Consider the following 12,755-nt stretch of genomic DNA (forward strand, 5'->3'; position numbering starts at 1 on the left):
TGCTTCCAACACCACCATGCAGCTAGTACGCTGTTGAGTTAGCCTATATTAAAACAGATTTGATTTTTTTTTTTTTGGTCCGAACGCCAATAAAATCCTTAATTCTTGTGGCATAGGAGTTCTCTAAAACCTGGTCCATGTTTTTATTGCGCAAAATGCGGACTTCAGGCTTAAACTAAGCCCATCATTGCAAAGAGGATTAGGAAACATGGCTGAGTTGCACTCTTCTACCTAGTTTACAGTCCTGTCTGAACTTGTAGACAAGACAAGAAGACTTTGTCTGGCTGTAAACTTTTGGTCTGTTTTAAAATGCAAATCTTCAGTGAGGTTTTGCTGGTGGATTTCACTGAATAATCTAGCCATTGCGCTGTTTTTATATGTGTCCTAGTAATACCTGGTGTGAAAGCCCCCTATCAAATGTCACTCTTATTTTTGTTTAAGTTGTAGAACTGTGGTGCATAGAATACTTGAGTTTGACAGGGCCCCTTACATTCTCTAGCTGTTCGATTTCTCTAAATATAGATGCATGTAAAAATGCTTTAGCAGTGTTAACTTTGCATATTTTCAGTCGGTCTCCTATCTCTGTTCAGGGTGCATTATACAGCCTTCCCTCTACTCCCCCACCCCACTCCTGTCTCTACACACTTGCATTCCACAACCCTTAGAATAGCATTCCTCCTTTCCTCTACACTGGATCATTTGTTTAGGATCTGTTTAAATTTTGAATCCTAGGAACTGTCTCCAAATCACTTAAACTGCCAGACACCTTTTTTGTTAGTTACATTCAAACTTTTTTCCCTGTGGCATTTTAAGTCTCCTTCCTACTTACTAAAAAAAAAGTTGATTTTTGGCAACTTTAAGTTGCTTGTTGCTATAGTTCAGTGTGTGGAATTAATTTTGAATCCCAAAATACCATTGATTAAGTGCTGTTGCAGTTTGCTTATTAGGTAGCCAGCTCTTTCAGTTAAAGGTCTCAAGGGAAAGTTACTTTTTTTAGTTTTTTTAATGAGCGATGGCAGCTTTGACTGGAGAAATCAACCATGTCTTGAATTTTTCCTCCTCATATTGTGTATACAAGACCTCATGCATGAGCTTTTCTTTCCTATGAGAAGAACTTTGCTTCACAGCCAGTCCTAGCCAGAGAAACTCGCTATATTATTGCATGCCTTGTAGCTGTGGAAGGTCACAAGAAAAGTGTGTGCAAGACCAGCTTTGTGGTTAAAACTTCACAGAAATTGTTTGAACAGTAGGCTTTTAAATCTCTGGGGCGCCTCAGTTTTCCACCCAGCACCAGTGTTTATCATTGCTGATAACTTGGGAGAAAAAAGTTGTCCTCTGTTACACATGTTGCTCTGAGACCAGATAAGTCAGAACAAGTGCAACTCCTCTCCTGATTCAAAAGATTACAGTACATCCTGTTCTGCCAGGCTTCCTTGATGTTCCTCCCAATATGCTCGTTTTTATTTTTTCAGTGGGATTGAAGATTGATTTGTTTTTGGTTTTTTTAGTAGTTTATATATTCAGTAGAAGCAAACTTTGTATTTTACCTCTCTCTCTTTGGATGAGATAAGCCATTTGGTTCTTTCTGACTTTCTTTAATTGCATTATCTAGCATTTCTCATTCTGAAGGATACCAAGTGGTCTACAAAATTAACTAATGCAGCAGGTGTCTAATAGAGCACAGCAACCCTTCTCTGTGACTTTAAATTGTCACAGGTGCCTTGAGCCCAGGGTAGGTGCTTTTTTTTTTTTTTTTAATCTAAACTGGGTAAAACACTACACAACAGTTCACAGCAGGAGGTCAGTACAATGAGGCTTCAGAGAGCCATAATTACCTGCGCGGGAGCTTGACCAGCTCACTGGTGTTAACACCTTTTGCTCCTTTAAAAAGCATGAGGAGATGTTTTTAACGAGGGGGGTCACCCACTTGATCACTTGTTGTTAGCCAAGCTTCTTGCACACACCTAGGAGCTCCTTGCACACTCCATTTCCCCCCCCCCACAAAAGCTCCCTGGGGTGCCACCCTCCCAACCCCCTCTTTTTCAGGGACTCCCTGCAACTCCCCAGTCTCCCCCAGCTAGGGGCTCTGTGTGCCCCTCATTCCCTCTCCTCCCCACAGTCTACTAAGGACCATTATGCCAGCCAGAGTGACACACCAGGGTCTCACATTCTCTCCCATACTAGCACCATTGCAGAGGCTCTGTGGGGATTAGCTTATGGGGGGAATGGGGGCACAATCTCCCCCCTCAGGTGGTGTTCCCCATTCTCCCTCTATGCCAGAGCGTGCTCTGCTCCCTGTTCACACCTTCCCACCCTCTTCTGTGCCTATTCCCTCATCCCCATACAAGGGTCCCACATTCCAGCCCAATATGATGGTATGTGTGCATGCCCCCATTGCTCTTCATTCAGAGTACCAACATGTTACCTTATCTCATCCCTGCTCATCCTCCAAACAGAGTGTATTGTTATTGTGGAAGGTGTTCGTGGGGCCATCAACCAGGTGTTTGATCTATAGACAATTGCAGAGGTGTTTGAGGTTGTGGCTGTGCTAAAAAGTTTGTTGCGACTTCATGTGTTCCTGATTGCCCCATCCCCTTTTGTTTTTTTCAGTTTTTCCCTGAAATCAAGAGGATTCTGGCCATTGATTTCTAGCATGTTCCCTGAAACTTTGGAATTGATTGACCTTCAAAAGTTACCGAGTTACAGAAAGAGAAATGCTGTCAAGCCGACTATAAAGTCTCTGCAAGCTTAACCAATTCTCACAAGTAATCAGGACCACTCTATTGAAGAAAGATGGCATTTCCTCAGTGTAGTTAATCCCGTCAGTGCCATGCTGGTACTGATTCTGAGGAAGTAGTGCCTCTCACATGAGTGCTGCTTCCTGCAGCACCTGAACTTTCCTTGAAGGCCCCTTTGCCATGATCTAACTGGATCACAGCACTTGGTATATTCCAACAGATTTCTGGCCATTAATAAACAAAGGTTGGTCAGAGTCTGGCTGCAGCCATGTCGATGACCTGTATAGGAGACTCTTGTGCCCCTTTACAAAAGCCAAAATTCCCAGGTTTTGCCTGCTTTTCCTTTTCCTGTTAATTAGGGCAGTGGTTCTGCATTTATGAATGGCACATAGCAGAGACAGGAAGCGTAACCCCCTCACTACCTCCCAACTCCCATCAAAGTGAATGGTGGGTGTAGTGCTGAGAACTGATCCCCAGTGGTGCTGGTTTGGATAAATATTTCTGCAGATTGTCCTCAGAAATGCTGACTAAAGTCACTTTGATAGAGAGCCTCTGACACAGAATGCAGAAAACTTAGCAACAAGAGCAGTAATCAGATCATCCAAGATATTTCCTTATAAAGTGTTGGTGGGGCTGCAGAACACTGCCAGCAAGAATGGTCCGTACTGCCAGTAATTCCCCCTCCTTTTTCCTTTCTCTGTGGCAGTGAAGACTTGGTTTACGTGAAATCCACACCCTTGGCAATAAGGTTTGTGTGGAGATTGCTGAGATGCCTGCAAGATGCAGATTCTGTAGCTGTCATGTCTACAAACTCAAGAGTAACACCAGGATTTTGCAGAACAAAAATGTTTTATCAAAGGGTGCATGTCCCCCCCCCATGTAGCCATTCAGAGCAGCAACAGAAGCAGCTTTTCAGACAGCCCTAAAACAAAAGGACACGATTCCTGAGAACCTTTGAGGGAGCACCTTTTAACGCCCTTTTTGCCATCCTCAGTATAAAGAAGCCTAGGGTCACTTACATTGCAGAAGCAAAGGGTTGTAAAAGCAAACTAAGGCATGCTTCTGTACTAAACTCCTGTCTTTCGCTAGTTGAGAAAAATGTCTCAAACAATTCTTCTGATTGTAGGACAACCTAGCATCCAAGCAACTAGCCCTTGAGCGCCAAAGAAACACATTTTTTTTCTTTTACTGTTGAATCACGTTGAGTACAAACCAGATGCAAGAACCAAAGGCTCCAAAACGTAATTTGCTTTGTTTAGTGACTCTGGGATGAGGTTCATGTGAGCTTTGGGAAGTTTAGTTGTGCTTTGAATTCAGTGTTTCTAACCCCTCTTGGGATCTGGAGCTATGGGAGATTGTGCTCATCCCTTAGGCCACTACACAAAGGGATCTCACAAAACTGGGTGATTGGGCAACAAAATGGCAAATGAAATTAAGTGTGGATAAGTGGAAAGAAATACACATTGGAAAATATCATCCCAACTACACACACGCAGAGAAAGATCTGGTGTTACTGTGAATAGTTCTCTGAAAACAACTGCTCAATTTACAGCAGCAGTCAAAAAAGCTAATCCATGTTAGGAGTTATTAGGAAAGGAATAGATAACAGAAAACATCATAGCACCACTATGTAAATCCATGGTACATGCACACCTTGAATACTGCTTGTAGTTCTGGTCACCCAATCTCAAAAAAAGGCATATTAGAATTGGAAAAAGTACAGCGAAGGGCAACAGAAATGATGAGGGGAATGGAACAGCTTCCGTATGAGGAGAGAGTTAAAAGGCTGGGACTGTTCAGCTTAGAAGAGAGATGACTAAAGGGGGAAGATGATTTTATAGACATCTATAAAAATTGATTGGGGTGGAGAAAGTGAATAAGGATGTGTAATTTACCCCTTCACATAGCACAAGGACCAGGGGTCACCCAATGAAATTAACAGGCAGCAGGTTTAAAATAAACGTAGGGAGGTACTTGTCTGCTCTTACGGTGGTATGTAGTGTATGTGTAACTGTGCACTGCAGTAAAAGGGAGGCTGTGTCCCCACTGCAGTGCGTAGCTACACACACATGGGGAGGCTGCAGAGAAATGCTCTGCCAGTTTCCTGCTGCTGGAGTCTTTCCCTGTAGTGAGGAAAGGTGTCCTGCTGCTGGAGCTATGCTCCTAAAAATAGCAGTGTAGACATGGGAGGTGCTTCCTGGGCATGTAGAGAGCCGTGCAGAGTATATACACTAGGTTCTGCTGTATCTCTACTTGCGTAAGCAGGGTCTTGGCATCTAAACAGCTATTTACCCTTGCTAGGTGGGTGTACGGTATCTGTACTCTACACACTGGAACAGTTGTAGAGCTACTTTTCTAGTGTAAGACCTTTCGGGCAGAGACCAATCGTCTGTGTGTGTGTTCTGTGAAGCACCTAGCACAACTGAACATTAATCAAAAATCTGTGTTATGGGGAAATCGGCAGACACAAAACCAGATGCTGGAAGGGTACCGAATTCCAGTGATAAGGGTGTTTGTATTACACTGTTGGACTCTGCATGGGAAATCCATGCAGTACATTTATTTGTAAGTGGGAATGTTTTCAAAGCTGGCATTTTTCTGGTGGGATCATTACCTTCTAGAACCTCCCAGAAGTGACGCCATCAATCAGTCTATCCTTTTAGTATGTGCAGGCCATCTACTCCTTCAAATGAGTTTACACCTTTCTGTTTTCAAAGTGGCCCTTCTTTCTCACAGCAAGGTGCTAGATTTGACAGTTCTCTTTTCACCATAGGCGTTTCCCAACCCCTTACCATCATGAACTTTGCATCTGGAAAATGCATTAATGGGAAAGGGTGTACCCCCAGACTAAAACTAGCATAACCCTTGGCTAAAAGGGCACTTCCAAGCTATGTTGTAAACAATCATCTTTGCAGATTTTGGCTTTGTGTAGCACTTCAGTAGTGGAGGCATCTTTAAAATGGTTACCAGTGTGCAGTGTAGACGTGCTCTTCTTTTGGCAGTGTATAGAGTATGTACACTAAACTGCCCCTCTTCCCCTCCGCAGAAAAGGTATAAATAGCAGTGTAGACACTGAGGCACTGCTTTGGTGAGTAGAGTAAGGGCATTCCTAAACTTTGTGGGGATGTACCTCAGTATGGACCACACTCTGCCAAACAGTGCCTCCTCCATTGCAGTGTAGCATCGTGCTGCAGGGGTCTTTCCCTGCCACAGAGAAAGATTCCAGCAGTGGGGAAAGATTGGCAGCAGGAAAGGTTACACACCGCAGTGTGGACACAACCAGCTTTTCGCTATGGCATGCAGCTATAGGTATCCTACACCCTGTTGTCAGCGGTATGCAGTGTAGACATAGACTAAAAGATCTTTTCCATGGCTTTGTCTACACAACTTTTGGGGGAAATTGCCCATCATTGTTCCCCCACTGCTGCAGTTCCAGTAGTAATGACTAGGGAGGCCTTAAGCAGCCACCAGCATTTAACCACCATACTCGTCAGACCTCTTCTGGGCGGGGTTAAATGATGTGCTGGTTATGAACACCAGTGCCTTGGCTATACTATCACTCCTGACATGTTTTCTGCCAGTGGGGGGTTGTAACAATGGGAGACTTCAACAAAAAAGTTTAACATACAATTCCAGAGATCAGGCAGCTAGCAAAGTTGTGATGCTCCTTCAGAAGTTCTGTGCATAAAATCTCTTGCAACACTTTCTATAGTGAGCCTTGAGCTAGCACTCTTCCTTTAATGTGAAGCAACAAACTTCTGCTACAATGTAAACATCTGGCCAGCGTGGCTTATTTTGTGAATGAGACGCACAAGATTTGACGTGTGCCAAAACATCTGAGTGTAAACCATGAGTCTCCTGGACTCTGAGAATGAATTCCAGGGGTGGAGCCTAATGTCGCCACTGGTGGTGAAATTAATTTCTTTTACACCACCTACCGTAACACCCTGTGGACTGAAAATACATTGAATGTTTTCTGTTCGAGGGAGAGCAAGTGTCTCCTCACAGTTCCTGCCTGGCTTCTGTTTTAGTTGCCTTTATGGAACATCCTTTCAGGGGAAGTGGATGCATAATTCAGAGAAAATATGGATTCTTTTTGTTAATCTCTGTGCTGTTAATTTGGCTTGTTGGGGTGGAGGGAAGAGAGCATGTGTGGGGGGGGGGAGAGGGGTTGCCAATTTCAATCATAGATACAACCATCTTGAAGAAGTATGGTTAACTGGCAAACTCTGATTCGATGTACATATATGACAGGTTTCAGAGTAGCAGCTTTGTTAGTCTGTATTCGCAAAAAGAAAAGGAGTACTTGTGGAACCTTAGAGACTAACAAATTTATTAGAGCATAAGATTTCGTGAGCTACAGCTCAAATGCATCGGATGAAGTGAGCTGTAGCTCACGAAAGCTTATGCTCTAATAAATTTGTTAGTCTCTAAGGTGCCACAAGTACTCCTTTTCTTTTTGCGATGTACGTATATGAACAGGTGTTAAGCAGTCTAAAATTCCAGTCGTCTAGGAAGCACAGTTGTGGAGGACTTGCCACAATGATCACATGGCAAGCATTTTTAGAGAATGGGAGATGGAAATAGAAATGTACAGTACAGAACGAATATTGCTCAGTACACACAAACCTTCTGAAACAGAAGATAAACTTCTTATCTAGACATTTATAGGCACACCACTGCAGCTAAGGCCAGCTTCTGGTCTGTGTGCTCTAGCCTCCTTACATCTGTCAGGCTAGCTATTGTTACCCTGAACGTGCCAATTGGGCCCTCCTAGTAAGAGCAGCCCCACAGAGCAGAACCTCATGGCTATGAATTTGTGATTAGTCATTTGGGACGTACAGAAAAATATAATTGTCTAACCCTTTCTCCTTCCTCTTTTTGGTAGTTAAGTGACACCATTAATACTCAGTCATAATACCAATGCTCATTGTGCTGTCACTCACTAAAACTGGCTTATGCCCTCTCTTTTAAAGATGCTGGTGTACAGAGCCTGGTTGGAGGAGCACACACACAGATAGCCTTCTCCAGCAGTGGAGGGCTACTCTGAGTTTCTGGCAAGCTTGGGAATTGAAGACAAAATGCTGCCTGTCCTTATGATAGCTGAGAATATGCCACAACTATCTTGATTTGAAAACTGTTCCACTGTGCAATTATTTTTGCTGTCAGTTTTTCCTAATCAAAGCAAATTTTACCCTGTTTGAACTTCGGCCAGTTGCTTCTGGCTTTAAAATTGGATCCAATGCTAATAGTTAGTTTCCTTTCAGGTATTAGAGTATCCCTTCACCATGCTTTGGTCCACTGTGTTTAAAAGAAATAAGCTTACTGTTCGGTCTTTCCCACTAGGTAATGCCAGCAGCCTCTTCTCAGTACTCATAAAGTATGACATCTGTTCTCCAGAAATGCACTACTTGAGCTTTGCTTTCCACTGATGTCCCCTTTGTGCAGTCTAGTTCTTTCCTTTAACAAGGAGGTAAGAAATTTAACAATAAGGTTTGTGCATGATACAGTTCAGCTAATGTTATCTTTGTTTTAACCCTCATCCCTCTCTTCCTTTGTTACCTTGTTCTTAGTTTAGAATTACATTGTAAAGGTTCTTTTCAGGGCTTCGCTTCTGTTGGAGTGGTATTGCTCTGAGCATACTTTGTCTTAATACTTCAGTTGGCATTTAAATGGGCAGAGGATACCCAGGGATAGAGCTAATCAAGCACAGTAGTCCCCGCCTACCCCGCCCTTTTTAAACTTTTTTCCTCCAGCTATTTCAGTAACTAAATTAACATGTTTACAGCACTAAAATGCTAAGTTCATGCTTACAAGATTCTGTCTGCTGCTGGTCCCCATTCTCTGAGGAGTACACCCCTGAGCAAAACTTGTAGCACTGAGCATCTCTGTTATTTGCAGAGACTGTCTTAATGCAAAAGAAGCCTATTGAATCTTTTTTTTAGCCTTTGGCTTCTAAATAAAATAAGCCACAAAGCTCTATTTGTTGGAAAGATTATCCCTGTCCAGACACCAGAGCCTTGCAATACTTTGTCTCCTGTCGCTCTTTCCTTTTGGTTCCTCTCCATAACCTTGGGTGCCTTCACTGTATCTAGGGTCCTTCCAGCGACATTACGTGGTTATTTTCTAGACTGGTTTGTTTTTTTGCATTCAGCATTGCCCTTGGGTCTTTGGGGGTGGAAAATCCTTCGGGTTTTTAAAAAGATGCTCAAGTCTATTCCCATCAGTGGTAACTCTGGGAACTGCAGGTACAAAAGGATTAATGGCAAACAAAAATAGTACATGCGCAGTCCCAAGTGGAGCAAAAATATTCGGCATCACAGCCACTGCTGAACAGTTCAGAGCCAGGCCTGTGTATATTCGCTGCCTGCTGTTCTCAGCTTAGCACCAACAAATAAAGCAAATGGATGGGCTTCCAAGAAGGGCCTGAGAAATGGCTTTTTGCTGTGGCCTGTTGCTTTTGCTGCCGACAAATGGAAGTGCTAAGCATGTGACCTCCGGATAACCATAGTCTGTCCTGTGCCAGTGTGTTCACATCTGCTTCCAACCCAGTAGGTGTGAGGGAGAATAAACAAAATTCTTACTTCAACAAAGGCAGGGGCTGTTTTTTGCCTTTTAATCAGCCTGAATGTAAGTTAGTTATACTAGTTCTGGTGGCAAGTTCCAAACTTAAGTGCAGTTTTTCTTCTACTACTGCAAAAAGGCGCAGCTGATGTGTGTCCTTGCTTTCTGAAGGCAGCTTTCCAGGAACCCAGATAGAGTGTGATGTTTGTTATATGCTCTCCAAATGTTGCCCTACTGTCTGCAGATTGGCATGCAAGAAATAGAACTACAGTATACTGCTGAATGGTCAGCTACAAACTAACTTACCTAAAATGTACAGGTCAGGCCTATTGAGGAAGGGGAGAAAATCATTTGCATTTGATTGCATGTTTTGGCACTGGTGTACCAGAAAGTACAAGGTTCTTTTTTGGTACTTGTGTGAGGGGGGGGGGGGGGGAGAGAAGAATTCCGATCATTTTGGGTAGGCAGAAGTGTTGCATGATCACCTTTTGGCTTTCCCAATACTGTGCTATGTGCTTTCACTTAAATCAGCCAAACAGATTCAAGGCTGCAAAGTTTTGCTTCTAGGTTTTTAATGTGAAGGGTTAGTTGATCATTAAGGCTGAGCAGCAGCAAGGGACTAGATAAAGCATTTTTGTTCTTGTTCATATAGATGGGCTTGCCTTCATAAATCCAGTCACTGTCTATGCAACAAGACCAGTCCATAGGGTGTATTTTGGAAGCAGACTGCTGACCTAGTCTGAACACACCTTTGTGTTTCTCAGGCTTGGAGCCAAACTAGCACCTTCCACATAAGGCAGGAGTCAGCTGGAAAGTTGCTTATCACAGCCCCTTGTTCGGGTAGGCAAGAGGTGACTCATGACACCCAACACCTCATTTGTTTGTTTCTGGTAACGAGTTCCCCATATTGTTAGCAGGGCCATAAATTTGCAGAGGAGCTCAATTTACCAAAATCATGGAGTCATTTTGTAATGTAAAGAGATTTATTCTCCTGCCAGAGTCTGCAAAGAGAAATATGCATTAATGTAAGCTCATCGAGGCTGGGATCATCTGTTGCTCTTTGTTAGACTTAGCACACTGGGGTCCCAATCTTGATGGGGTCTCTAGTTGTTCCCACAATCCAAGTGATAAAGTTTATAATTAGTCTGCTGCTGGGTTTAAGTTTATCCATTTACACTAAGTTAAAGTCTCAGCTGTGCACACTTTCAAACAAGCAGTTTTTAAGTTTCTGGATTTACAGTCCATCTCTAGTTAGTTGTGTGGATGAAAATTGTCCTGATCTTGGTCGATCTGTCACAAAACTGCAAATCTGCTGTGGACTTGTTTGCATTCCTAAGAGAAGGCAGTCTGCTGTGGGAGCTACAAAGATCTTAGGGAGACTGTTTTCAGAGTAGCAGCCGTGTTAGTCTGTATTCGCAAACAGAAAAGGAGTACTTGTGGCATCTTAGAGACTAACAAATTTATTTGAGCATAAGCTTTCGTGAGCTACAGCTCACTTCATCGGATGATCCGATGAATTGAGCTGTAGCTCACGAAAGCTTATGCTCAAATAAATTTGTTGGTCTCTAAGATGCCACAAGTACTCCTTTTCTGTTTAGGGAGACACTAATTTTCAAGGCTCAAAATGTTGCACAAGGAAAGGTGTGCCATGCAAACGGACATGGAATTTAACTCCAAGTTTTTGAGGAGAAGGGAATATTTTTGATAGGCTCTCGCATAATGTGGCAGGCAACATAATCTTGGAAAGGCAGATGCCTAGTTGCCAAACAAGCCAAAACCAAATGAAACATTCATGGGGCTGGAAAACACATTTTTAAGAGGTCCAGGCTATGTGCCAATCCCTGGAAAAAGCTTTGGTGGTGTACCCTTCCCCCACCCTGCCCTCCAATTTGAGTTTTGTTCAGAGCTCCAGAACGTGACCCAGCCTCAGTCTTGGTGGTAGGCATTTTGTTTTGCTACAAATCCAACTTGTAAAGAGCCTATCACTGTGGTATTTAGTACTTACTCTACTTTTGATTTAGGAAGAAAGATTGTATGAAGCAGTCACTCTAGGTTTATCTTTTCTGTTGACATCTACCATATTTTGAGCATGATTACCTTCCTGTTCTGTCTTTTTAAATGTTACTGGAAAACTTGGTAATTCCAGGGTTTCTGAAAGTTGAGGTTTGTCTGTATTAACCATACTGGGTGAGAAGAACTGAGTCTGTGTAAGATTCCTTTACATAGAAGATGTCTGATGGATCAAATTTACACCTATAGGAAACATCCAACAAAGTTGCAGCAGGAATAAAATAGTGGAGATTAAACACTGGTCTTGCTGCATGGTGAGTTTTATTTCTGTTGGATTAGTACTTGTGTTTAGCTCATTTTATTTCACTAGTGTGAGAACTGACATCTCGTTCAGGCCCAACACCCAGTCTCAGCTGATCTGCAATTCAGTCATCCTTGACATTCTTTGAAGTAAGCTGCCAGTTTTGGAAGATAAAGCAATACTGAACTGAAATTGTCACTCTCTGCTCTGGAACCTCTTTCATATCTTAAACTGATTTCCATAGTTGATATCATTTGAAATCCACATCGGAGTTGTGTTAACATCTCAAGATCAGAGTTTTTTGTTGTGGCTTCCAGAGCAATATGGGACTGTCCATAAGACAACTGTATGTTTTGTAGCGGTGTAGGACCCACTTTCAGCGGACACATGAATCTTCCACTATTCCTCCTCCACTATTCCAAGGTAGTGATGACAAGGTCAAATCAACTTCCACAGCTGACTATAATGCAACTTTGACATTGCGGGAGGGACAGTTTGTTTTTGTTTAGAGTCCTGTCTTAATAAATATTAAGATGACTTTTATGTACGTACCTTAATCTTACAAACAGACACTTTACTAGGTAACCCCGTCCTCTTCTTTAGAGGGCACTGCATCCCTGGAACATTTTACTTCCCTTCATCTTGTGTTCACATGCATAGTGTCCCATGCTGCTTTGCAATCTGCTGGAGGGAGTTGCTATTCAGTAATGCCAGATATTCACGCTCAAGTGCCTACACAACATTCTTGTCCTCTACTGGGACAGGAAGCAAAGGCTGAAATTGAGAACCAGATTCATTTCCTCATCAAATGCCTTGCACTTCCCGAAACATGAAGGGTTCTTCCAGAGCTTTTTAAAATAAAGTAATAAAGCAGAAAGACATGCATTTGTAACTAACTGAAAGACTAGCTATTCTCTGTTGTGTATCAGTTCTACTCATTGTGCATTTCATAGACTCACAGGGTTGGAAGGGATTTCAGGAGGTAATCTAGTCCAACCCCTTGCTCAAAGCAGGACCAATCCCCAGCTAAATCGGTTTCAATCCTTCTGAGTCTTTGGAAAGAGTTGGTTCTGTAGATGCTATGCCTAAAAGATAGGAATGACTTTTTCAAGCATCAAGTAGCTGTAGGTTTCAGCATTTGT

The 12,755-nt window shown here is 42.7% G+C and overlaps 1 protein-coding gene across 11 annotated transcripts in view; it reads left to right on the top strand.

Annotated features, from left to right (window-relative positions):
- GNG7 (G protein subunit gamma 7) overlaps positions 1 to 12,755 on the top strand; it is a 130,427-nt gene that overhangs the window by 46,779 nt on the left and 70,893 nt on the right. For 2 of the 11 annotated variants that reach the window (XM_038383734.2, XM_043502406.1), the window contains exon 3: positions 8,085 to 8,211. The exons of the other annotated variants lie outside the window; for them this stretch is intronic. The gene's annotated coding sequence lies outside the window, so the exon portion shown is untranslated. The remainder of the gene's footprint in view (positions 1 to 8,084; positions 8,212 to 12,755) is intronic. 11 annotated transcript variants of the gene reach the window in all.

The sequence above is a fragment of the Dermochelys coriacea genome, chromosome 25 (assembly GCF_009764565.3).
Source record: "Dermochelys coriacea isolate rDerCor1 chromosome 25, rDerCor1.pri.v4, whole genome shotgun sequence".
NCBI classification, from domain to species: domain Eukaryota; kingdom Metazoa; phylum Chordata; order Testudines; family Dermochelyidae; genus Dermochelys; species Dermochelys coriacea.